The 24,826-nt window shown below is 45.1% G+C and overlaps 2 long non-coding RNA genes across 2 annotated transcripts; both read right to left on the minus strand.

Moving 5' to 3' along the window:
* Positions 1-8,651: 8,651 nt before the first annotated feature.
* Positions 8,652-11,896, minus strand: LOC134808633 (uncharacterized). The gene is made up of 2 exons (XR_010152004.1): positions 11,804-11,896; positions 8,652-8,986 (listed from the first exon to the last, which is right to left on the minus strand). It is a non-coding gene; the product is annotated as an uncharacterized LOC134808633 (long non-coding RNA).
* Positions 11,897-12,469: 573 nt separating this feature from the next.
* LOC129137832 (uncharacterized) lies at positions 12,470-24,773 on the minus strand. Its single transcript, XR_008540638.2, has 2 exons — positions 24,648-24,773; positions 12,470-13,014 (listed from the first exon to the last, which is right to left on the minus strand). It is a non-coding gene; the product is annotated as an uncharacterized LOC129137832 (long non-coding RNA).
* Between the last annotated feature and the right edge of the window lie 53 nt (positions 24,774-24,826).

Raw genomic sequence — 24,826 nt, forward strand, 5'->3', positions numbered from 1 at the left:
CACTCTTCAAGAAATTGTGAGACAATGAAAAGAGATTAAATATGTAACAGGCCGGGCGCTATGGCTCACGCCTGTAATCCCAGCATTTTGGGAGACCAAGGCACACGGATTGCTTGAGGTCAGGAGTTCAAGACCAACCTGGCCAACATGATGAAACCCCAACTCTACTAAAAATACAAAAATTAGCCAGGTGTGGTGGTACATGCCTGTAGTCTCAGCTACTTGGGAGGCTGAGGCAGGAGACTCGCTTGAGCCCGGGAGGCAGAGGTTGCAGTGAACTGAGACCATGCCACTACACTCCAGCCTGGGCAACAGAATGAGACTCTGTGTCAATAAACAACAACAACAACAACCTGTAACAGTGTCTGGTAGCAAATGATCGATGCCAACCTTTTTCCTTCTTCATTACCCTTGCATAGCTTGCACCCTATCTGCTGGTGTTTCATCCTTGGCAGCTGAGAACAAAAGGCAGGAACAGCAACAAATTCAAAAGCTGAAACATTATTTCTATGACTTGAAAAGTGTGTGTTTGGTAAGAATCAAGAGAGAGAAATACTTCCCAATTCAGAGACCAGTGTTACCCTGATACAAAGACCCAAAAAACATGTTCCAAGAAAGACAACAACAAAAGAACAGGCTGAGAGCCCTCATGAATATAAATGCAAAACTTCTTAACACAATTTTAGCAAATCCAGCATTCATGCATGATAGAAACACTCACAAACTAGGAAAGGAAGGGCATGTCTTCAGTAGGATAAAGGGCTTCTATAAAAAAAACTACAGCTAGTATAATAATTAATGGTCAAAGACTCATTTTTCTTTCTAATAGCAGGAAAGCAAAACAAATATTTCCTGTTACCATTTCTATCTATCATTATACTAGAGGTTTTAGCCAGTGCAATAAAGCAAGACAAAGAAATTAAAGGCACCAGTTTTGGGGAAAAAGTAAAACTCTTTATTTGCAGAAAATACATTTCTTTCTTTCTTTTTTTTTTTTTTTTTGAGATGGAGTCTCACTGTTGTTGCCCAGGCTGGGGTGTAGTGGCGCGTGATCTTGGCTCACTGCAACTTCTGCCTCCCAGGTTCAAGCAATTCTCCTGCCTCAGCCTCCCAAGTAGCTGGGATTACAGGCACCCATCACCACACCTGGCTAATTTTGTATTTTTAGTAGAGACAGGGTTTCACCATATTGGTCAGGCTGCTCTTGAACGCCTTATCTCAGGTGATCCACTCACACTGGCCTCCCAAAGTGCTGGGATTACAGGCGTGAGCCACCACACCTGGCCAGAAAACACATTTCTTCAGTTGAAAAATCCTTTTGGAATCAACAAAAAAGCTACAACAATTTATAAACGAGTTTATTAAGCTTACAGGATACAGAGCCAATCTTTAAAAAACAACTGAACAATAAATTTGAAACTACATAAACAATATATTTTAATATAATATCAAAAATATGAAACATTTAGTGATGTATTTTGCAAAATATGGACAATATCTGAACATTGCAAATCACTGGGAGAAATTAAAGGAAACTTGAATAGATGGAGAGATATACTGTGTTCATAGGTTGGATAACTCAATCTTACTGAAGTATGAATTTCACCCTATTTGTAGTTAAAAGGAACGAGGTATTGATTCATGCAACAACATGGATAAATCTGAAGGTAACTATTCAAGGCAAAAGAAGCCAGACAGAAAAGAAGATTTAGTGTGTAATTCCATTTACTAAAAATGCTAGAAAATGAAATCTAATCTGTAGTGACTGAAAAAAGATCAGTAATTGCCTGGGAATTGGGGAGCAGGGAGTAGAAAGAGTACAAAGAAAAACAAGAAGATGTTTAGGAGTGACAGGATATGTTCATGCATTGGTTGTAATGAAGGTTTCATATCTACACACATGTGTCAAAACCTATCAAACTGTACCCTTTCATATGTGCAGTTTAACATAGGTAAATTATATCTCATCAAAGCTATTAAAATGAGGCATAACAAAAATTAAGACATGAACCTTTATTAAATCCTTGGAAAAAGAAGACATTTTAGGGACAATCAAGCAAATGTGAATGTGGACTAGGTATTAAATGATGTTAGGAGATTATTTAGTAATGTATTTTGCAAAATATGGACAATATCTGAACATCGCAAATTGCAGAATATCACTTAGGCATTATACTTAGGCATAATGATGGAATTCTGGATTTGTAAGAAAATGCCAGTATTCATAGAAGATTTGTTTCCACTGAAGTACTTAGGAGTCAAATGTCATGTCTGCAACTTATTTTGAATCTTTTAGCAAAATAATCTATAGAAAAATAGATAAAACAAATATAGCAAAAATATTAACAACTGATAAATAATTCATTATACTATTATTTCAACTTTTTGTGTATGTTTGTTAATTTTAGAATTAAAAAATCGAAAAATATTGACCAAGCACATATGAAAAAGGACCAAATTACAAAGACAAAAAATAATTAAATTATCAGAGCAGATGGAGAGGTTTAAGGGAAGACATAGTAAAAGATAAAATTGGTGAATTACAAAATAAATCTAATAAAGTTACCCAGAATGCAGTATAGAGAGAAAAAGAGAAAATATGAAAAAAAAGTTCAGAAACTTGGAGAATACAATGACAAGGCCTGTCATATGGGTGTTGGAATTTCAGAGGAAAGAGAAAGAATAAGGCTAAGATTATATTTGTAGAAATGTTTCTAAGAATGATTCCTCAGAAATAATTTCTGAGAGGCAAGGCGTGGTGGCTCATGCCTGTAATCCCAGCACTTTGGGAGGCTGAGGCGGGTGGATCACCTGAGGTTGGGAGTTTGAGACCAGCCTGACCAACATGGTGAAAACCTGTCTCTACTAAAAATACAAAAATTAGCCGGGCATAGTGGCGGGCACCTGTAATCCCAGCTATTCAGGAGGCTGAGGCAGGAGAATGGCTTGAACTTGGGAGGTGGAGGTTTCAGTGAGCTAAGATCACGCCATTGTACTCCAGCCTGGGGCAACAGAGTGAGACTTTGTCTCAAAATAATAATAATAATAATAATTATTATTATTATTATAATTCCTGAGAATTTCTAACGAATAAGTAAATGGAATAAATAAAAAGAACCCACAGTTAGGCACCATAATGAGTTATCAAGCACCAACAACTAAGAGAAGCCTCCAAGGCAGCCACTGAAGATGATGGAGATGTCCAAATGAACAAAGATTATCTATTTTCCTCACCCACAACAGAGGCAGAGCTAAAAATGGAATATTGTTAGTGAGCTCAAAAGAAAATAATTGTGTACCTAAAATACTATATGTAGAAAAATATATATTTTAATATTTAGAGCGCCAGGCGTGGTGGCTCATGCCTGTAATCCTAGCACTTTGGGAGGTCAAGGCGAGCGGATCACCTGAGGTCACGAGTTCAAGACCAGCCTGACCAACATGGTGAAACCCCATCTCTACTAAAAATACAAAAAAAATTAGCCGGGTGTTCTGGTGCGTGCCTGTAATCCCAGCTACTCGGGAGGCTAAGGCAGGAGAAGTGCTTGAACCCAGGAGGCGGAGGTTGCAGTGAGCCGAGATCGCACCATTGCACTCCAGCCTGGCTGATGAGAGCGAAACTCCATCTCAAAAAAAAAAAAAAGAATTAGAGCAAAATACGGGTGCAGTGGCTCACACCTGTAATCCCAGCACTTTGGGAGGCGGGGAGCTTGAGCTCAAGAGTTCATGACCAGCGTGGGCAACATAGTGAGACCTTGTCTCTAATAAAAATTTTAAAACGTTAGCTGGGCATGGCAGTGCATGCCTGTAGTTCCAGCTACTTGGGAGGCTGAGGCAGAAGGATAACTTGAGCCCAGGAGATGGAGGATACCAGGCTATGATTGTGCCACTGCACTCCAACCTGGGCAACAGAGTGAGACCTAGTCTCAAAAAAAAAAAAAAAAAGAATTAGGGTAAGATAAAGACATTTTCAGTTAAAAAAAAATGAGTGTTTGCCACTAGACATCCTCACTAAGAAAACTTGTAAAAAATATACCTGTATATCAGGCAGAAGGAAGATGATGCCAGATGAAGGTCAGACACACAAAAAATGTAAGGATGAAAAACTGGCCAATACTTAGGTGTAAACAAACAAACAAAACAAATTAGACTACATCAAATAATCCCTTCTGCAGTTTATTTTTATGTATTTTTTTTAAGGGGCCACGCTAGTCTTCTCTGTATCGTTCCAATTTTAGGTGAATGCAAAAGTAATCGTGGTTTTTGCATTGTTGGAATTTGCTGTTTGATATTGGAATATGTTCTTAAATAAATATGATGTTATACATCATTTTAACGGGCATTTCTCGCTTTATGTTTTTTTGCTAATGACTTATTACTTGCTGTTTATTTTACGTTTATTTTAGACTATGGAAATGATGTTAGACAAAAAGCAAATTTGAGCAATTTTCTTATTTGAGGTCAAAATGCAGAAGAGACAACTGGCAACATCAACAATGCATTTGGCCCAGAAACTGCTAGGGCATACACAGTGCAGTGGTGGTTCGAGAAGTTTTGCCAATAGATGCCGGCCTTCAGAAGTTGACAGTGATCAATTGAGGGCAATCATCAAAGCTGATCCTCTTACGCTACAGAAGTTGCCAAAGAACTCAACGTTGGCCATTCAATGGTCGTTTGGCATTTGAAGCAAATTGGAAAGATAAAAAGCTCAATAAGTGTGTGCCCCATGAGCTGAGCGAAAATTTTTAAAAATCATCATTTTGAAGTGTCATCTCTTATTCTACATAACAACAACAAACCATTTCTCAATTCTATTGTGATGTGTAATGAAAAGTGGATTTTAAGTGCCGGAGCAGTGGCTCATGCCTGTAATCTCAGCACTTTGGGAGGCTGAGGCGGGAGGATAACTTGAGGTCAGGAGTTCAAGACCTGCCTAGCCAACATGACAAAACCCCATCTCTAAAAACATTAGCTGGGTGTGATGGCGGGGCCCTGTAGTCCCAGCTACTTGGGAGGCTGAGGCAGGAAACTGCTTGAACCCGGGAGGCAGAGGTTGCAGTCAGCCGAGATCGCGCCACAGCACTCCAGCCTGATTGACAGAGCAAGACCCCTCTCCCTGCCTCCCCCGCCCCCACAAAAAGAAAAAAGAAAGCACAGCCTTCCGTTGAGGCCTCTGGGCGATCCAGTAGGATAGGTCTAGGCGCCGACTGCGTGGGGACCACGCACGACCGTGACAGGCGCAGTCTTGAGGACACTGGCTTTGAGAGCAGCTGAGGGAGGGACTGGGCAAAGAAGGGGCTGCAGGTATGGGGGTCAGGCCAGCCCAGGGGAAGTGCGCACGGGTGTGCGGGGGGTCATTCAGGGCCCTGACGGAGCTAAGGGGAGGATTTAGCCCTGAGTCGGCTCTGGGGTGTGGGGTGGCGGGATGGGGTACCCTCCCCGGGGCCAGGGCGAGCAGGGTGCGGGGCTCCTGGAGGCTAGCAGGATTAAGGTCGTTTTTAGGATGAGTGAGCCCTGCAGGTTCCCTGCTTTCAACCCGGAAGGAACCTGGGCCCACGTGGGAGTGGGATTGGGGGGTGAGATCCGCAGCCCACGGAAGGGGCGCTGAGACGCGCGGCCGCGAGCGACAGGGGTGCCCCACGGGAGCGTGCGGCTCATATTATTAGGGAGGCTGTCCAGTGCGTCGTGCCCCGGCCGGGCGCCAGGTGGCGGCAGAGGCCGGTGCGGCGCAGCTTCCTCGGCCGCGGGACAGCGGTGCCCCCAGGGTAGGAGGCTGGGGCTGGGCTGGGGCAGAGCCGGAGGGAGGAGTGCGGCCAACAAAAGACCATCCGCGAACGCCTGAACTTGGGTGTGGAGTTGTATTTTAGGGTATGTTAAAAAGTTAGGAATATTAAGTAATTGGCACTTAGCCGGGAGCGGTGGCTCACACGCGTTATCCCAGCACTTCCGGAGGCCGAGGTGGGCGGATCACCTGAGGTTGGCAGTTTGAGAACATCCTGGCCAACATGGCGAAATCCTATCCCTACTAAAAATACAAAAACTAGCTGGGCATGGTGGTGCGCGCCTGTAGTCCCAGCTACTAGGGAGGCTGAGGCAGGAGACTCCGTCTCAAAAACAAACAAACAAACAAACAAAAGGCACTTAATCCCAGACTGAAACCCTCTTTTCAGACTCTACATTAAGAGCTTAAAGAACTTAGGCCCAGGCAGGCGGGTCACTTGCAGTCAGGAGTTTGAGACCAGCCCGGGCAACATGGCAAAACCTGTCTCTACTAAAAATACCAAAATTAGCTGGGCTTGGTGGTGCGAGCCTGTAATCCCAGCTACTCCGGAGACTGAGGCAGGAGAATCACATGAACCCGGGAGGCAGAGGTTGCAGGGAGTCGGGATCAGGCCGCTGCATTCCAGCCTGAGCGACAGAGCGAGACTGTCTCAAAAAATGAATAAATAAAATAAAATAAAATAAAGAGCTTAAAGAACTTAAGAAAACACCAAATACTTCAGAGGTACCAGTGGCAATGTAATTAATGAGGATACTCAAGGAAGGTGACATAATTGCCAATGTAAAAATAATTAAACAATTTCCGAAAGTCTATTTCAGTGAAGGAAACATTTGTCTTTAAGGGAAACATCAATGAAAATTATGTTTATGGCAAAAATGAGCCCTTTCTGCAAGCTTCATTTAGAAAATTGTGGGCATAATTACCATTTTACACAAAATAACTCTGTAGAAAGCTTTTTGAAATAAGCTTCTATTGAAATAAAATGCCAATTAATTACCCATTTAACTTATTAAATGAGAACTATAGGGTGCTAATTTTTAAATATTTTTTAAGTTGCTTTGAAATAATACCTTTTCTTTGAGACTTGAGAACATATATAGCTAATATGAATTGATGGAACAAAGATTTTTAATTACTTCTTTTATTATTTACCTATATATTCTGTATCAATTAATTTCATTGCTTAAATTATTAATGTCTAATATGCCACTTGAAGCATTCATATTCTGAAAATGATGTAAGTTAGTTGGCTGAAAGTATTATATACTAGGACACAGCGGAGTTTGGGAGTGTCTGCTGCCTGTCCAGGAAGCTGCAGGTTTATGAGTTGTAAATGTAGGAGAATTCAGTTCAGTATAAATAGTTTAGCTTCCTGTTATATTAGGATAGGCAGTTAAGCTTATGTTTTTGCCATAGACAAATTATCATTATCTGTCAGGCCTACAGTTTAGGTTTTGACATAACTCTTTAAGTACAAATGGAGAATGTATCCCCAGCAGCACTGCAGTCCTTGGTCACACCACTGAGTTTTGGTACAGTCAGGGGTTTTGAAGTCAGTACCACGGGAAACGCAGACGGAGGATGAATGAAAGGCACAGAAAAATCCTAAGGTAGAAATGGGGGGAACAGAAAAGCAGACAGACACCAGAGGGCGCAGGAGGAAAGTGGGTCGGAGTCCTGGAAGAGGAGGCGGGCTGGGTGAAGGAAGACAGTGAAGAGGGCACTCTGAAAAACCCATCCGAATCTTTCAGTGTAGGTAGGCACCACCCACAGCATGTTGTCATTGCAAACTGGTTCCTTCCATACGTCCCGAAAGGCTCTCCATGGTAGCTTACATCTCTCTATTTGACACTTGATGGCTTTCTTAAGGTATTTAGGTCCATTTACTGAAAATGACTCATCACTTGTTAATTAAATAAGGTTTATACATTTTTTTCATTTTAATTTCAAACATAGGAGATAAAGAAAAAAGGCGCTTGTGGCCAGGCACGGTGGCTCACGCCTGTAATCCCAGCTGAGGGGAGGCCGAGGCGGCAGGATCACCTGAGGTCAGGAGTTTGAGACCGGCCTGGCCAACATGGTGAAACCCTGTCTCTACTAAAAATACAAAAGTTAGCCAGGCGTGGTGGTCCTAATCCCAGCTACTCGGGAGGCTGAGGTGGGAGAATCTCTTGAACCTGGGAGGCAGAGGTTGCAGTGAGCCAAAATTGCGCCACTGCACTCTAGCCTGGGCAACAGAGCGAGACTCCATCTCAAAAAGAAAAAAAAAAAAAAAAGAAAAAAAGAAAAAAGAATTAAAGGTGCTTGTTCCCCTGTACTTTGTGCATGTCAAGTGATATTGAAAACCAAATCTGTAGGCTGCGCCTGGTGGCTGACGCCTATAATCCCAGCACTTTGGGAGGCCAAGGCGGGCGGATCACCTGAGGTCGGGAGTTCAAGACCAGCCTGACCAACACAGAGAAATCCCATTTCTATTAAAAATACAAAATTAGCCCAGCGTGGTGGTGCATGCCTGTAATCCCAGTTACTCGGGAGGCTGAGGCAGGAGAATCGCTTGAACCCTGGAGGCAGAGGTTGCAATGAGCCAAGATCGTGCCATTGCACTCTAGCCTGGGCATCAGGAGTGAAAAAAAAAAAAAAAAAACACCAAATCTGCAGACGAACTTGAGTGCCTGTGTAACAGGTTGTGTTGTCTGTTGTCTATTGTGTTGTGGACTTGTGTTGTCCATATGCCCTTTATGCAAATTATTTACCAAAATAGCGCTTTTTGAATCATGTTTTCCATTTAGTATTTCATAAGACATAGTATGTATCTATATTATAAAGTTAAGAACAGCAGAAAAATGTATTTTCATTTTACAAGAATGACTTCAATTTAAGTTAGTTTTTATTCACCAAAATCCATAATGTTCCATGTGTCACAATAAAACAAAGCAGACTTTGCCAGCGTGAATCCACTTTTACTGAAGATGAGGGTCATTCATGGACCTAGAGGTTACAATAGTCAAAGTGTTCTGCACGAGAACAAACACACAGATGTCTTCGAAATGTGATGCAAAAGTGCAGACTGCTGCCTCCTACTGATGAAAAGGAAATGAGTGAGATGCTATGAGTCACTAATTGTGAACTAGTCAGTCGACAACTCCAAGAGCCCACTTCATGCTGGTGACGAGGTCCACCAACGATGGTCTGGCATGTGGGGGCCTTAGTTGAAAGACAGGAGAGGTGGATCAGAGACAGCTAGAGGAGCAGGCATTTCCCGAGTGCTGTAAAGGGGGACTCATCCCGCTAGGAGAATGTCTATTAGGGAATTCAGACCAAGTTCTGGGAAGGAATCCACAAGGAAGTCTCTGGGAGCAAGGAAGAAGGGGAAGGGAGAGGCAGCTGGGAAAATGCGAGACACACACATCCACCCCTTCCCCAAAACCCTGGCTTACACACTCGTGAGAGCCTCCCGTGGCTCAGGGAAGTCTTAGGGGGTCTTAGGAAACATCACACATTTCACTTTCATCTGTCCACCAGTTAGCTACACTCGGGGTTCCAGATCATGAATTTTTTTTTCTTTTTAAAGGGAGTCTTGTTCTATAGCCCAGGCTGGAGTCCAGTGGTGTCATCTCGGCTCACTGCAACCTCAGCCTCCCAGGTTCAAGCGATTCTCCCACCTCATCCTCCCGAGGAGCTGGGACTACAGGCACGCGCCACCATGCCCAGCTAATTTTTGTATTTTTCGTAGAGACAGGGGTTTCACCATGTTGGCCAGGCTTGTCTTGAACTCCTGACCTCCTGATCTGCCCGCCTCAGCCTCCCAAAGTACTGGGATTACAGACATGAGCCGCCACGCCTGGCCAACAGGTGTTTCTTAAAAGCAGAAGCAGAGAGAGGGCAGGAGAGAACAAACAGGAGGGGAGGGATGTCTTCTGGACACTGGGCTCTCTTCTCGGGAGAGAATGAGGCCTGAGGTGGGCACAGGGCCCTCTGGGTGTGTAACAGGCCCAGGGCAGCCTCGCCAGCCTCCATTGCTTGTCCATAAGCAAAGCATAACATTATGTGTAAAAACAAACATCATCACAAGATAGGCCAGGCACCGCGTTGCGACAGCAGCCTTGTGACTACTGGATGTGTGTGGGTTGACCTCAGTAAGGTAGGCACCCTTCTCTGCAGGCCTGTCCAGACAGCTCCGCACCATGCTGCTCAGGATCAGGCCTGCAGTTCCACGAACTGGCCCCCTTGTGGGTTGCCTTCAGGAGCATACCTCTGACTCAGTGTCCCAACCTCCTCTGCCCTGCCCTGCCCGGGGCCCTCATGTGCACACACCCAGGATCTGCCCAGGGCCCTCTCTGCTCAGCCCACAAATACTGCTTTGTTCCCCTGGCTGACTGGCTGCACCTCCAGGTAAAGCAATGCTCTCAGGCCCCAGCCAGGTCATTCTTTACGGGGTTATTCTATGTACTGTGGGAGGTTTAGCAGCACCGCTGGTCTTTACGATGACCGGTTGTGACATGTGAGCCTCAGTCCTGGCTATATCCAGGAGCAGCTTCCTCCGACTATCGGAATCACCCTTGCCCGATGGCATCTTCTCAGCCCCGTGCTTAGTAAGTCCCCACATTCCTTTACAGGTGTTCATTTAATTCCCTTTGGGTTGATTCTCAATAGTTTCTTTCTCTAAGAGTAACCTGATTTCTGACCCATACAATGACCACTGTGGTCCAGTGGACCATTTGCCTTTCCCACTTTTCCGTCCCCAACACGCACACGCTCCACCCCCTTGCATAAAATAACAGTAAGGAAGAAGCAGAATGAAATTCCACCCCTGCATCAGCTACTGGAGTTGGGGCTGAGTTTTGTCTGATTAAGAACTGCCGGAGCAGTGGCTCACGCCTGTCATCCCAGCAGTTTGGGAGGTCGAGGCGGGCAGATCACCTGAGGTCAGGAGTTCGAGACCAGCCTGGCCAACATGGCGAAACCCCGTCTCTACTAAAATGCAAAAATTAGCTGGGCGTGGTGGCACACATCTGTAATCCCAGCTACTCGGGAGGCTGAGACTGGAGAATCGCTTGAACCCGGGAGGCAGAGGTTGCAGTGAGCTGGGATTGCGCCATTGCACTCCAGCCTGGGAAACAAGAGTGAAACTCTGTCTCAAAAATAATAATAATAATAAAAATAAATAAATAAATAAAATCAATCACCGGGTAAATCCCCATGGGGATGCACTGCAGAGGAACCTGGGTGTTGGCGTGGCTCCGAAGAGGACCCAGCTAGGTGTAGCTGGAAGGGGCAACAAGAGGAAGGCATGAAGGGTCGATGTCAGCAGAAATACAACCTGGACAATCACCCTGGTGGCTGTGGTATGGATTGCGTGTTTATTTTATTTATTTTGTTTTGAGACAGAGTCTCACTCTGTCGTCCAGGCTGGAGTGCAAAAGCATGATCTTGGCTCACTGCAACCTCCACCTCCCAGGTTCAAGCGATTCTCCTGCCTCAGCTGGGATTGCAAGCATGTGCCAAGCCCGGCTAATTTTTGTATTTTTGGTAGAGACTGGGGTTTCACTACGTTGGCCAGGCTGATCTCGAACTCCTGACCTCAGGTGATCCACCCGCATTGGCCTCCCAAAGTGCTGGGATTACAGGCGTGAGCCCCTGTGCCTGGCCAGGTTGTGTGTTTTCTCTGTTGGGGGCCCGCCCGGCATGCGCAGGACCCTCTTTAAGGCCTTCCACCTCTGCTCCTACATCCTCCACCGGGTGTGTTACAAATAGTCCCAGATCTATTGTACATCTTCTCATACTTTTTGCTATTGAAAGTTCTTACAAAGTTTTCTCACCTGCCAGAGGGCAGAGAAACAAATTGTCATGAATGTTCTAGGACCTAGAACAGAGCTTGAGGCAGGGAAAGTATTCACAATGTTGTTGGCTGCAGTCAGGAATAATAAATCAATGTTGAGTGGATAAACTAATGAATAGTTTTGTTTGGTTTTATGCCAAAAAATAGTAATCTCCTGGGTAGCCGGGAACGGTGGCTCATACCTGTAATCTCAATGCTTTGGGAGGCCGAGGTGGGAGGATCCCTTGAGCTCAGGAGTTCAAGACCAGACTGGACAACATGGTGAAACCACATGGCTGCAAAACATCCAAAAATTAACCGGGCATGGTGATGCGCATCTGTTTTCTCAGCTACTCAGCCTACTTGGGGAGGCTGAGGCGGAAGAATCACCTGAACCTGCACTCCAGCCTGGTTGACAAAACAAGATCCTGTCTCAAAAAAAAAAAAAAAAAAAAAAAAAAAGGAAGTGATCTCCCATCACCCTCAAAGAATTCCAGATAAGAGCAACAGGTCAGCCCGATCACACTCCTCCAGGTATCTTTGAGTCTCAGGGCGGTGGTTGCCATGCTCGAGGGAGGGACGAGGAAGCTGGTTGTTTTCACCACCAGTAAGACCCTGGGAGGCCTGCCGTGGCTTTGATTGCAGTTCCGACAGATCCTTCCTTCCCAGCTGGTGCACACCCAACGCACCCCTGCAGAGAGAGCCAAGGACCCCCCACAGGCATGTTTGTGGAGGAGCGTGCACAGTCCTAACAGGTGGCCTGTGGACTCCTGCAGGTCGGCTCCCAGAAAATCCCAGTCTTACAACCATGAAAAGGAAGTAGGATTCACATACTGTAAACGGTAAGCAGGCCCTTGGTAATCCTGGGGTTGCTAATTTTTGAAAACCTAAGAGTTTTATTTTCTAAAGCAGAATACATTCCATTAACTTGACATCCTTTAAAAAGTTATTAAGGCCGGGCATGGTGGCTCACGCCTGTAATCCCAGCACTTTGGGAGGCCGAGGCGGGCTGATCATGAGGTCAGGAGATCGAGACCATCCTGGCTAACACAGTGAAACCCCGTCTCTACTAAAAAATACAAAAAAAAAAATTACCCGGGCATGGGTGGCAGGCGCCTGTAGTCCCAGCTACTCGGGAGGCTCAGGCAGGAGAATGGCGGGAACCGGGGAGGCGGAGCTTGCAGTGAGCTGAGATTGCGCCATTGCACTCCAGCCTGGGCGACAGAGGGAGACTCTGTCTCAAAAAAAAAAATAAAATAAAATAAAAAAAAATAGCTGGGCGTGGTGACACGTGCCTGTAGTCCCAGCTACTCAGGAGGTTGAGGCAGAATTGCTTGAATCTGGGAGGCAGAGGTTGCAGTGAGCTGAGACCGTGCCATTGCACTCCAGCCTGGGTGACAGAGCGAGACTCCACCTAAAAAAAAAAAAAAAAAAAAAAGGTTATTCCATGGAGGTATTTTAGTCATGCAATAAAAGGCAGAAGCGACTTTACTGCTACAACTCCCAGAGCAATTGTTTGCATGTAGGTTTTTTTCCAGTCTCCAAGGGGTCTTGATTTTCGAAGCCACTATCACCCCAGCAAACACCTGTGAAGCTGAAGCCGTCTCCTTCCGCTGTTCTCTCCCATGCACTGCCCTTGATCAGCCTTCAAAATCCAGGGTCCTTGGGGTCACCGGGCTCTGGAAGGGAGCCCACAGGTTGATCTCTCCAGTTCCACTTACCTCTCCCCCTCGTATCGTAGTATTTGCTGCCTCTCCCTTTCCCACAAAACCTGCAAGTTTCTTAAGACTGGGGGTGGGCTTTTTTTCATCATTGTATCCCATTCCCACTGCATGGCATTCCACGGTATGTGTCCCATTAATCTCAAATGAAAAGCATTCTTCTTCTTTCCCCACAGAGGCCAGTTTAGGAAACAGGAGCACTGGCATTGTCATGCCCTTGGGGGGTTTGTGGATAAGGACTGGGTTAAGGATGAAATGACTTTTTTCACTTTTGTGATCTCGTAGGCTTCCCAGGGGTGCTGAGCACTAGTGCTGAGTGCAGAGATGAGCGATGCCGGAGACCATCATCTCCTCCACCTAACTCCATTCGGGCTCCTCGGGGTGCTTTTTTCTTTCTCCCTCTTTTTTTCTTCTCTCCATTCTAGGCTCTGGGTGCTTTTTCAACTAGGTCCTGACTTCTGGACTTCTGTGTTATCTCTGTATTGTCCAATTTTAGCAAGAGTCCTGCTCAGCCAGTTTAGCTACACCCCCCACCCTCGATATCTGACAGGTTCCTCATCCTCCACCCTCCGCCAGGCCACGTCTGATCTCCCTGGCCTGCCCTCTGCAGGTCCTGTGAGGTTGGCTTAGCCAGAGTCCTCCCTCTGATGTCTCCTCTTAGTAAGTTTCCATCCAGTGACCTTCCACCTTCTCCTTAGCTATAAATACCCACTTTTTCTTGTTGTATTTAGAGTTGGGACCAATCTCTATGCCCTTTTGCAAAGTGGTCCCTACTCAAGGTCCCTACAAAGGGGTCCCTTGAGTAAAGATCGTGACCCTGCTTGACTAAAGCCTTCCTTATTGTCTTTAAGAAGTGTCATGAATATATATATTTCTATATATATATATATATATATATATATATATATTTCTTGAGACAAGTTCTCACTGTCGCCCAGGCTGGCGTGCAGTGGTACCATCACGGCTCACTGCAGCCTTGATCTCTTGGGCTCAAGCGATCCTCTCGCCTCAGTCTCTCAAGATGGGACCAAAAGCACTTGCCACCATGCCTGGCTAATTTTTTTGAAAAAATAGTCAGGGTCTCATTATGTCGTTCAGGCTGGTGCCCAACTCTTGGGCTCAAGAGAGCCTCCTACCTCGGCCACCCAAAGTGTTGGGATTACAGGTGTGGGCCACTGCACTGGGCCTGAATTTTTTTTTTTTTTTTTTTTTTGAGACTGAGTCTTGCTCTGTTGCCTAGGCTGGAGTGCAGGGGCATGATCTCGGCTCACTGCAACGTCTGCCTCCCATGTTCAAGTGATTCTCGTGCCTCAACCTCTCATGTAGCTGGGATTACAGGCATGTGCCACCATGCCCGACTAATTTTTGCATTTTTAGTAGAGAAGGGGTTTCACCATGTTGGACAGGCTGGTCTCGAACTCCTAAGCTCGAGCCACCCTACTGCCTTGGCCTCCCAAAGTGCTGGGATTATGGGCGAGAGCCACCATGCTGGCCGGTATCTATTTTCACAGAAGCCTTTGATGATATGCTAAGAAAAAGGGGTGGATGATTCATGCTTCCTCTTTTTAGACCACATAGGGTAAGTTCCTGACATTGTCACAGCATTTGTAAACTGTCATGGCATTGGTGGGAGTGTAGCAGTGAGGACGACCAGAGGTCACTCTCGTTGCCATCTTGGTTTTGGTGGGTTTTAGCTGGTTTCTTTACTGCAACCTGTTTTATCAGCAAGCTCTTTACAACCTGTATCTTTTTTTTTTTTCGGAGACGAAGTCTTGCTTTTGTCCACCAGGCTGGAGTGCCACGGTGAGATCTCGGCTCACTGCAACCTCTGCCTCCTGGGTTCAAGTGATCCCAGGAGGGGATCTGGGATTCTGGGCTCTCAATTCCATTCTATTAGACTGTATATCTGTCTTTGTCAGTGCCACCATTTTCGTTACTGTAGCTTATTCCTTATTATTTTTTTTCTTTTCAGAGATGTGGTCTCACCATATTGGCTTGGCCAGGTTGGCCTTGAACTCCTGGCCTCAAGCATTCCTCCTGCCTTGGCCTCTCAAAATGCTAGGATTTACAGGCATAAGCCACTGCACCTGCTTTTTTTTTTTTTTTTTTTCCTCAAGAGACACAGCCTCACTATGTTGCCTCAAACTCCCGGGCTCAAGTGATCCTCCCACTTCAGCCTCCCAAGTAGCTGGCATTTTAAGCATACACCACTGCTCGGAGCTAATTACTGTAGCTTTGTAGCAGGTTTTGAAATCAAGAAACACGAGGCTTTCAATTATATCCTTCTTTTTCAAGAACGACAGTTATTTGGGTCCAACTACATAACTTTTGAAAGACGCAGAAACTGGCAGAGCTAAGACAGACCAACAAGCAAGTTTTCAACAATCAAACTTCCTTTGCTTTTAATGCTTTTTAGTGATTTTAAGGAGTGTGAAGGTTAATTTTATGTATTTCTGGGTGTGTCTGTGAGGGCGTATGCAGAAGAGATTAGCATTTGGGTTGGTCGACGGGCTAACGAAACTCCACCCTCAGTATCGAGGGTGGGCGTCATCTCACCGGTTGAGGGCCCACACAGAAGAACAAAAAGGGTTGAGAAGTGCCAATTTGCCTTTTTACCTCAAGCTGTGACTTCCCTTGTGCCCTGGACATTGAGCTCCTGGTTCTTAGCCCTTTGGCCTCAGAATGAATGACTGCACTGGCATTCCTGGTTTTCCAGCTTGCAGACGGGGGACATCTCAGCCTCCATAATCATGTGAACCAATTCTTTAATAAGTCTCCTCTTTTATATCTTTTATATAGCTTATTGGTTCTGTTTCTCTGGGGAACCCCAACTAATATAGTGAGGTATTAATTCATTCCCTTAAAAAATAATTCGGGTCTTCCCCACTCAAGATGGAATGAAACGGACTGAATTTAACCCAATTTCTAAAAAAACTAGACAGAACACATGAAAAAATCACTGTCATGACTTTAGACATCAGACAGCAGGGAACATTGATGTCTGAGAGACAGTAAACAAGTGGTACCTTCGGGGCTGATGCCTATCTTCATTATCTTTTTTTGAGACAGTCTCGCTCTGCCGCCCAGGCTGGAGTGCAGTGGCACAATCTCGGCTCACTGCAACCTCCGCCTCCTGGGTTCCAGCGAGCATATCCAGCTAATTTGTTGTATTTTTAGTAGAGACGGGGTTTCACCATGTTGGCCAGCCTGGTCTCGAACTCCTATCCTCAAGTGATCTGCCCACCTCGGCCTCTCCCTCAGTGCTGGGATTACAGGCATGAGCCAACATCCGGCTGTAAGTTTATTATCTTGATTGGAGTGGTAAGTAGTTTCATGGGTGTATACATATGCTAAAATGTATCAAATTGTAAGTTTTAGATATGTGTGGCTTGTTGCATCTCATTTATGCCTCAGTAAAGCTGTTAAAAAATTAGAAATACTCTAGATATTATGAAGAAAGAGAGAAGCCTGCAGCACCAACCAGGCAGAAATATAATAGCTACAAGTGGTCCTAACTGGGGAGGAAGGGAAGTTTACCTTTGTATCCTTTACCATGTATCCTTTTATCAATAAGAGGAAAATTGATTAATATATTAGATTGAATCAAGACTTTATTTTTTTGAGACAGTCTCTCTGTGTTGCCCAGGCTCGATGGAGTGCAACGGCAGGACCTCGGTTCACTGCAACCTCGACCTCCAGGCTGAGGTGATTGATTTCCCACCTCAGCCTCCCTAGTAGCTGGGATTACAGGTGTGCACCACCATGCCTGGCTAATTTTTGTATTTTTAGTAGAGATGGGGTTTGCCATGTTGCCCAGGCTAGTCTCAAACTCCTGGACTCAAGTGATCCACCTGCCTCAGCCTCCCAAAGCGCTGGGATTACAGGCATGAGCCACCAGGCCTGGCCGACTTAACTGAAAGTGACTTCAGGACATTAATATCTAAAAGTCATCAGCAAAATAATGGGATTTTTGTGAGTTTTCATCCTGGAAAGGAAGGACACCCACTGAAGGGGCTGAGCGAGGTGGTGGGAGTGGCTCTGATGTTGTACTGTCACCAGCAACAATCACGGGAGTCTCATCAATGATCAGTGTGCTCGCTACTTGCCACTCAATGGATGCTTTACATGTTTTATCGCGTAAAATCCTCACAAAATGCTGGTATGTTCCATCTTCTCTTACTAGAGAAGGGGTCAACAGGGAAGAAGCAGGGAAACTGGTGGGGACACCAATGAAAGGGAGCAGGACGTGGCACCCCAAAATATGCCATGTTGGCATATTAGTTATTTCAAGCTGAAGACAGTTTACATAGCTATAAAAAAGAATTAAGTCATGTCCTTTGCAGCAACATGGATACAGCTGAAGGCCATTATCCTAAGCGAATTAATGCAGGAATAGAAAACCAAATACCGGTCCAGCGCAGCGGCTCACGCCTGTAATCCCAGCACTCTGAGAGACTGAGGTGGGCGGGCCACCTGAGGTCAGGAGTTCGAGACCAGGCTGGCCAACATGGTGAAACCCTGTCTCTACTAAAAATACAAAAAAAACCAAAAACAAACAAAAAAGCAAAAACAAAAAGAAAAAAACAATTGCTGGGTGTGGTGGTGCACGCCTGTGATCCCAGCTACTTGGGAGGCTGAGGCAGGAGAATTGTTTGAACCCAGGAGCCGGAGGTTGCAGTGAGCCAAGATTGTGCCACTGCACTCCAGCCTGGGCAACAGAGCAGGACTCCATAAAAAAAAAAAAAAAGAAAACCAAATACCATGTTCTCACTTGTAAGTGGGAGCTAAACACTGGGTACGATGGACATAAAAATGGCAACAAGAGACACTGAGGACTACTAGAGGGGGAGAGAAGGAGGGGGTCATAAGTACCATGCTTACTGTAATACCTGCGTGATGGGATCATTTGTACCCCAAACCTCAGTACCACACAATATACCCATGGAACGAACCTGCACATGTGCCTCCTGAATCTAACATAATTGAATTTTTTTAAAAAGGCACCTGAATTTCTGAAATCCCTATTCTGACTAAAAGCAGAACCTCCATAAAGAACTCAATTGTCATAAATCCCCTTCCAAAAGCAACTCTAATCTCAGTGGTGAAGAGCCAGCCCCACACTGAGACACTGACACAAGACTATCAGAGACAGAGTCTCGCTGTGGTCCAGGCTGGAGTGCAGTGGCGTGATCTTGGCTCACTGCAACCTTTGCCTCCCGGGTTCACGTGATTCTCCAGCCTCAGCCTCCCGAGTAGCTGTGATTACAGGTGCGCGCACACCACCATGCCCGACTAATTTTTGTATTTTTAGTAGAGATGGGGGTTTCACCATGTTGGCCAGGCTAGTCTCGAACTCCTGACCTCAAGTGATCTGCCTGCCTTGGCCTCCCAAAGTGCTGGGATTACAGGTGTGAGCCACTGCACCCGGCTATCTTATTTTTCTAAAGGGCCCCTTATCTTTCCAAAAAGTCATTTTATTTTCTACAAGTGTCCTTTCTCCCCACTCCTCTTCCCTACTAAGTTAGGTGTCTAGACCTTAAGGCCGGGTGTGGTAGCTGCCACCTGTAATCCCAGCACTTTGGGAAGCTGACGCAGGCGAATCCCTTGAGGCTAGGAGTTCGAGACCAGCCTGGTCAACATGGTGAAACTCCCATCTCCACTAAAAATACAAAAACTAGCTGGGCATGGTGGCGCATGCCTGTAACCCCAGCTACTAGGGAGGCTGAGGTGGGAGAATCGCTTGAACCCGGGAGGTGGAGGTTTCAGTGAGCGGAGATTGTGCCACTGCACCCCAGCCTGGGCAACAGAGAGAGACTCTGTCTCAAAAATAAATAAATAAATAAATAAATAGATCTCAAATTCTAACGACCCCTTTGAGCACTCCCGTGTGCATACCTGATGCACATGTGAATAACTTCTGTTTGCTCTTTTCTTGCTTCTCTGGGCTGGAGCCTGGAGTTCAGCTAGACGGAGATGCAGGTAGACAGCCATCAGCACAGGGCCGATGTGTGAAGGCAGGTAATTGAGATCATCAAGGAGTGGGTACAGCAGAAGCCCAGGAATGATCCCTGCAGTGTTAAGGGGCTGGGAGGAGCTAGGGACCAGCCCAGGAGGCTGAGGACAGCAGTGAAGTCAGAGCCGGAAGTGGCGAGCCGCCAGATGCACCTGGGAGGTCGGAGGACGAGCATGGACCACTGTGTTTGGCAGTGTGGAGATCACTGTGACCTTGAAGTCACATGGGTGAAGGTGTGACATGGGGTGGGTGGGAGCCTGATTGACATGGGTTAGAGAGAATGGATATAAGGACGTTTCTCTCCTGGTTGTGGCCAACTAGGTGAATCAGACTAAGGCTCCTACTGAGGGCAACGAAGTGCTCACAAGTTAGTTAGAAACTGTCAGCCCAGGATCCGAGAGAAGACAGGTCAAGTCAGCATTTGTAAGCTGTTTTTGCCTAGGTGGTTTTTTTTTTTTTTTTAAATCCAGAGTACTAAGGCTGGGGGCCCTATGAAACTGCTAAGCACTGAGAGCTGAAAACCCCATGGACTGTACCTAGGAGGAAGGGCAAACTGGAAGCAAATCTGCTCCTGCACTGGGTTATGGCCTTCCTTGAATCATGGGGTGGTGCAGGCTGTCCAGTATGAAATAAAACAAAGGTGGTCACAGAATGCCAGGAAGCTGGCAGAAGCAGATGAAAATCTTTTATTGAAGAATATCATCTTATACCTTAAATTACTTTTTAAGTAATTTTCCAAGTCATTTCTTGTATATATCTAGACAAACAAGAAGGCAGGGCAACACAAGAAGAATCAGCACAAATTAGAAACCAAAAAAAAAAAAAAAAAAAAAGACACACAGGCACTCCCTACAGTAGAATTATCAGGAATTAGGTTCATGAGGTTAAAATGAAATAGAACATATATATATATATATATATTATATATATATATATTTTTTTTTTTTGAGTCTCACTCTGTTGCCCAGGCTGGAGTGCACAATCACAGCTCACTGCAACCTCCACCTCCCAGGTTCAAGTGATTCTCCTGCCTCGGCCTCCCAAGTAGCTGGGATTACAGGCATGCACCACCATGTCTGGCTAATTTTCGTTATTTTTAATAGAAATGGAGTTTCACCATGTTGGTTAGGCTGGTCTTGAACTCCTGACCTCAGGTGATCCACCTGCCTCAGTCTCCCAAAGTGCTGGAATTACAGGCTTGAGCTACTGTACCCGGCCTAGAACATTTTATTATTATTATTTTTCTTGAGATGGAGTCTTGCTCTGTGGCCCAGGCTGGAGTGCAGTGGTGCGAATCTCCACTCACTGCAAGCTCTGCCTCTCGGGTTCAAGCCATTCCCCTACCTCCACCTCCCGAGTAGCTGGTACTACAGGTGCCCGCCACCACGGCGGCTAATTTTTTTTTTTGTATTTTTAGTAGAGATGAGGTTTCACCGTTAGCCAGGATGGTCTCAATCTCTTGACCTTGTGATCCGCCCGCCTCGGCCTCCCAAAGTGCTGGGATTACAGGTGTGAGCCACCGTGCCTGGCCAATATATTTTAAAAAATTACTTTGGGCTGGGCATGGTGGCTCATGCCTGTAATCCAGTACTTTGGGAGGCCAAGGCAGGTAGATCACTTGCACCTAGGAGTTCGAGACCAGCCTGGATAACATGACAAAACCCCATCTCTACAAAAAATACCAAAAAAAAAAAAAAAAAAAAAAAAAAAATTAGCTAGGTATGGTGGTGCACACCTGTAGTCTCAAGCTACTTAGGAGGATCACTTGAGCTTTGGAGTTCGAGGCTGCAGTGAGCTGTGTTTGCGCCGCTGCACTCCAGCCTGGGTGACAGGGTAAGACCCTATCTCAAAAAACAAAACAAAGCAAACTCTGCTGACGTGAAAAAGAGTCAACTAAAATTCAAGAACTGAAAAATCCAAAACCCAACTTAAGAACTTAATAGGTATGTTCAACAGTAGTTTTGACATAGCCACAGAGCAATTTAATAAACTGGAGGATAGATCAGAATAAACCAGAACGAACGATAGAGGAACAAAAAGATAAAAACCTCATATAGAATAATTTTCTTTTAAAGTGTAAGGTGATCCAACATGTGTGTGTGTTTTTTTTTTTTTTTTTTTTTTTTTTGAGACGGAGTCTCGGCTTGTTGCCCAGGCTGGAGTGCAGTGGTATGATCTCGGCTCACTGCAAGCTCCGCCTCCTGGGTTTGAGCGATTCTCCTGCCTCAGCCTCCGGAGTAGCTGGGACTACAGGCATGCGCCACAATACCTGGCTAATTTTTGTATTTGTAGTAGAAACAGGGTCTCACCACGCTGGCCAGGCTCGTTTCGAGCTCCTGACCTCATGATTTGCCTGCCTCGGCCTCCCAAAGTGTTCGGATTACAGGCGTGAGCCGCAGTGCCCGGCCTCCAACACGTTTAATTAAACTCTAGTAGGTTAGAAGAGAGATATTTGGGCAGAAGCAGTATTTGAATATATAATAGCCAAGAATTTTCCAAAATTGAAGACATACAACAATCCAGACACTCAGTAAGTCTAATCAATTCCCAATAAGACGAATAAAAAGGCATATACATCCAGATAAACTATAGTAAAACTGAAGAAAATTGAAGACAGAGAAACACTTAAACGCAGTCAGAGGAAAATATTTATTTCAAAAAACAGCAGAAAATATGGATGCACATAACAGTGGAGTTACATCATTAATGTGTTGAAAGAAACGAGCTGACAACCTAGAATTCAGTACTTAGAAAAAATATTTTTTAAGAATAAAAATTATATACAAATATTTTCAGACAAACACAACTGAGATGATCAGCAGACCTGCTCTAAAGGAAATAATAGTGGGGGTACTTCAGGTGGAAGGGAAATGACCCTAGAAAGTCACAGAAGGATAACACACAATGATAGTGGCATATATGTGGGCCATCAAAATGAACATCAACAGTACTGTGTCTTGTGAAGTTTTAAATACAGAAATAACTAAAATATCCAATAAACTGTTTTAGCATTGTCTGGGAAGAGGAAAAAATACTAATTTACATTAGACATTGATAAGTCAAGAACGCATGTTATAATCTCAAGTGTACCACTAAAAGCTATTTGTATGTATAAATCAGCTATATATATGCAAATATACATAGCTTTATATATAAATATATGTAATATAGTGTATATATAAAATATTCATATATATAAAAATATATATAAAGCTTTTTTGAGACAGTCTCACTCTGTCACCCACGCTGGAGTTCAGTGATACAATCTCAGCTCACGGCAACCTCCCAGGCTCAAGTGATCCTCTCCCCTCAGCCTCCTGAGTAGCTGGGACCACAGACACACGTCACCATACCTGGCCGTTTTTTTGTATTTTTGATAGAGATGGGGTTTTGGCATGTCGCCCAGGCTGGTCATGAACTCCTGAGCTCAAGCGACCCACCCACCCTGGCCTCCCAAAGTGCCGGGATTACAGGTGTGATCCACCTCGCTGGAATGCAGTGACGCTGTCTCTGCCTACTGCACTCGCTGCCTCCCGGGCTCGAGTGATCCTCCCACCTCAGCACCCCAAGTAGCTGGGACTATAGGTGCTCACCACTATGCCCAGCTAATTTTTTGTAGAGATGGGGTTTCACCATTTAATTTAAAAATTACTGATAATTTTTAAACATCAGTAATCCAAAAGAAACCAAGAAAGGCGTAAAGAACATAAAACATATGAGTCAAATGGAAAGTGTGGAAAGACATCTTTACATATAAAAATATCAGTACTTTGCATAAATGTACCAAATGATCTAGCTCTTAAATTTTGCTGTACATCGTCAAATTACCTGCAGATCTTAAAAAACAACAATAACGAAACACCAATGCATGGTTCCCATTCCTGTCAGATTTATGGATGTGAGGTATGAACAGGGCATTGGGACTTTTAAAAGCTTTCCAGATCATTCTAAAGTGCAGCAAATTTGGGAGCCACCACTCTCATTCAAGATAAAGATTATCAAATTGGATTAAAAAAAAATACTTGGCCAGGTCCGGTGGCTCATGCCTGTAATCTCAGCACTTTGGGAAGCCAGGTAAACTCAGGAGATTGACACTAGCCTGGGCAAAATAGTGAAACCCCATCTCTACAAAAAATTAGCTGGGCATAGTGGTGAGCACCTACAGTCCCAGCTACTTGGGGTGCTGAGGTGGGAGGATCACTTGAGCCGGGGAGGCAGAGAGTGCAGTAGGCAAAGACAGCGTCACTGCATTCCAGCCGGGGCAACAGAGCCTGACCCTGTCTTAAAAACAAACAAACAAACAAACAAACATCATACACACACACTTCTTTTTTTGAGACGGAGTCTCGCTCTGTCGCCCAGGCTGGAGTGCAGCGGCGCGATCTCGGCTCACTGCAAGCTCCGCCTCCCGGGTTCACGCCATTCTCCTGCCTCAGCCTCCCGAGTAGCTGGGAATACAGACGCCCGCCACCATGCCCGGCCAAGTTTTTTTTTTTTTTTTTTTTTTTTTTGTATTTTTAGTAGGGACGGGGTTTCACCGTGTTAGCCAGGATGGTCTCAATCTCCTGACCTCGTGATCCGCCCGCCTCGGCCTCACAAAGTGCTGGGATTACAGGCGTGAGCCACCGCGCCCGGCCACACACACACTTCTTAAACTCACTTAACTCTAAAGGTACACACAGGAAAGAAAGCTGGTGGTGTTATTTACATATGACAAAGTTGACAATAGCAAGCATTATTAGAAATAAAGAGGAACATTTCATAATTGGAAATATTCAAAAGAGCTGGAATACATTTGTCTTATTTAAGACATAGAAAGAAGACTCGCATGGCTGTAGACAAAACTGATTGGAGGATGACCAGGTACTAGGCTGTATCTGTAATCTACGTGAGAGAGCATGGCTCAGGGGTAATATACGTAGGAATGGCTTGGATTTGGTTTATATATTGGAGCTAGATCTTTGATGAGATTGAGTGAAGGCTGCAGTGGGAAAGGGTAAGCAAGAATGACTCCTAGACACCGCTGAGCAATAAAAAGCACTTAAAATATTTATCAATATATAGACGAATTCCAACATAATTATGCTCAATGAACAGCCCCCACTTCCCTAAAGATTACGTGCGATACAATTCCATTTATATAAAACACCAAGAAAAACAGGTTGGGCACAGTGGCTCACATCTGCAATCCCAACACTTTGGGAGGCTGAGGCAGAGGGTCAATTGAAGCCAGGAGTTCCAGAGCTGGCTGGGCAACACAGAGACACCCCATATGTTTTAAAAAAACAAAAAGCTAGACATGGCGGTCCTCACCTGCAGTCTCAGCTACTCGGGAGGCTGAAGCACTTGGATTGCTTAAGGGCAGGAGTTTGAGGCTACAGTGGGTCCCGATCGTGTCACTGCACTCCCGCCTGGGTGACAGAGCAAGCGAGACCCAGTCTGTATAAAGAGATATTTAAAAACTCCAGGAAATTCAAACTATAGTGACAAAA

Source organism: Pan troglodytes, chromosome 17 (assembly GCF_028858775.2).
Source record: "Pan troglodytes isolate AG18354 chromosome 17, NHGRI_mPanTro3-v2.0_pri, whole genome shotgun sequence".
Taxonomy (NCBI): domain Eukaryota; kingdom Metazoa; phylum Chordata; class Mammalia; order Primates; family Hominidae; genus Pan; species Pan troglodytes.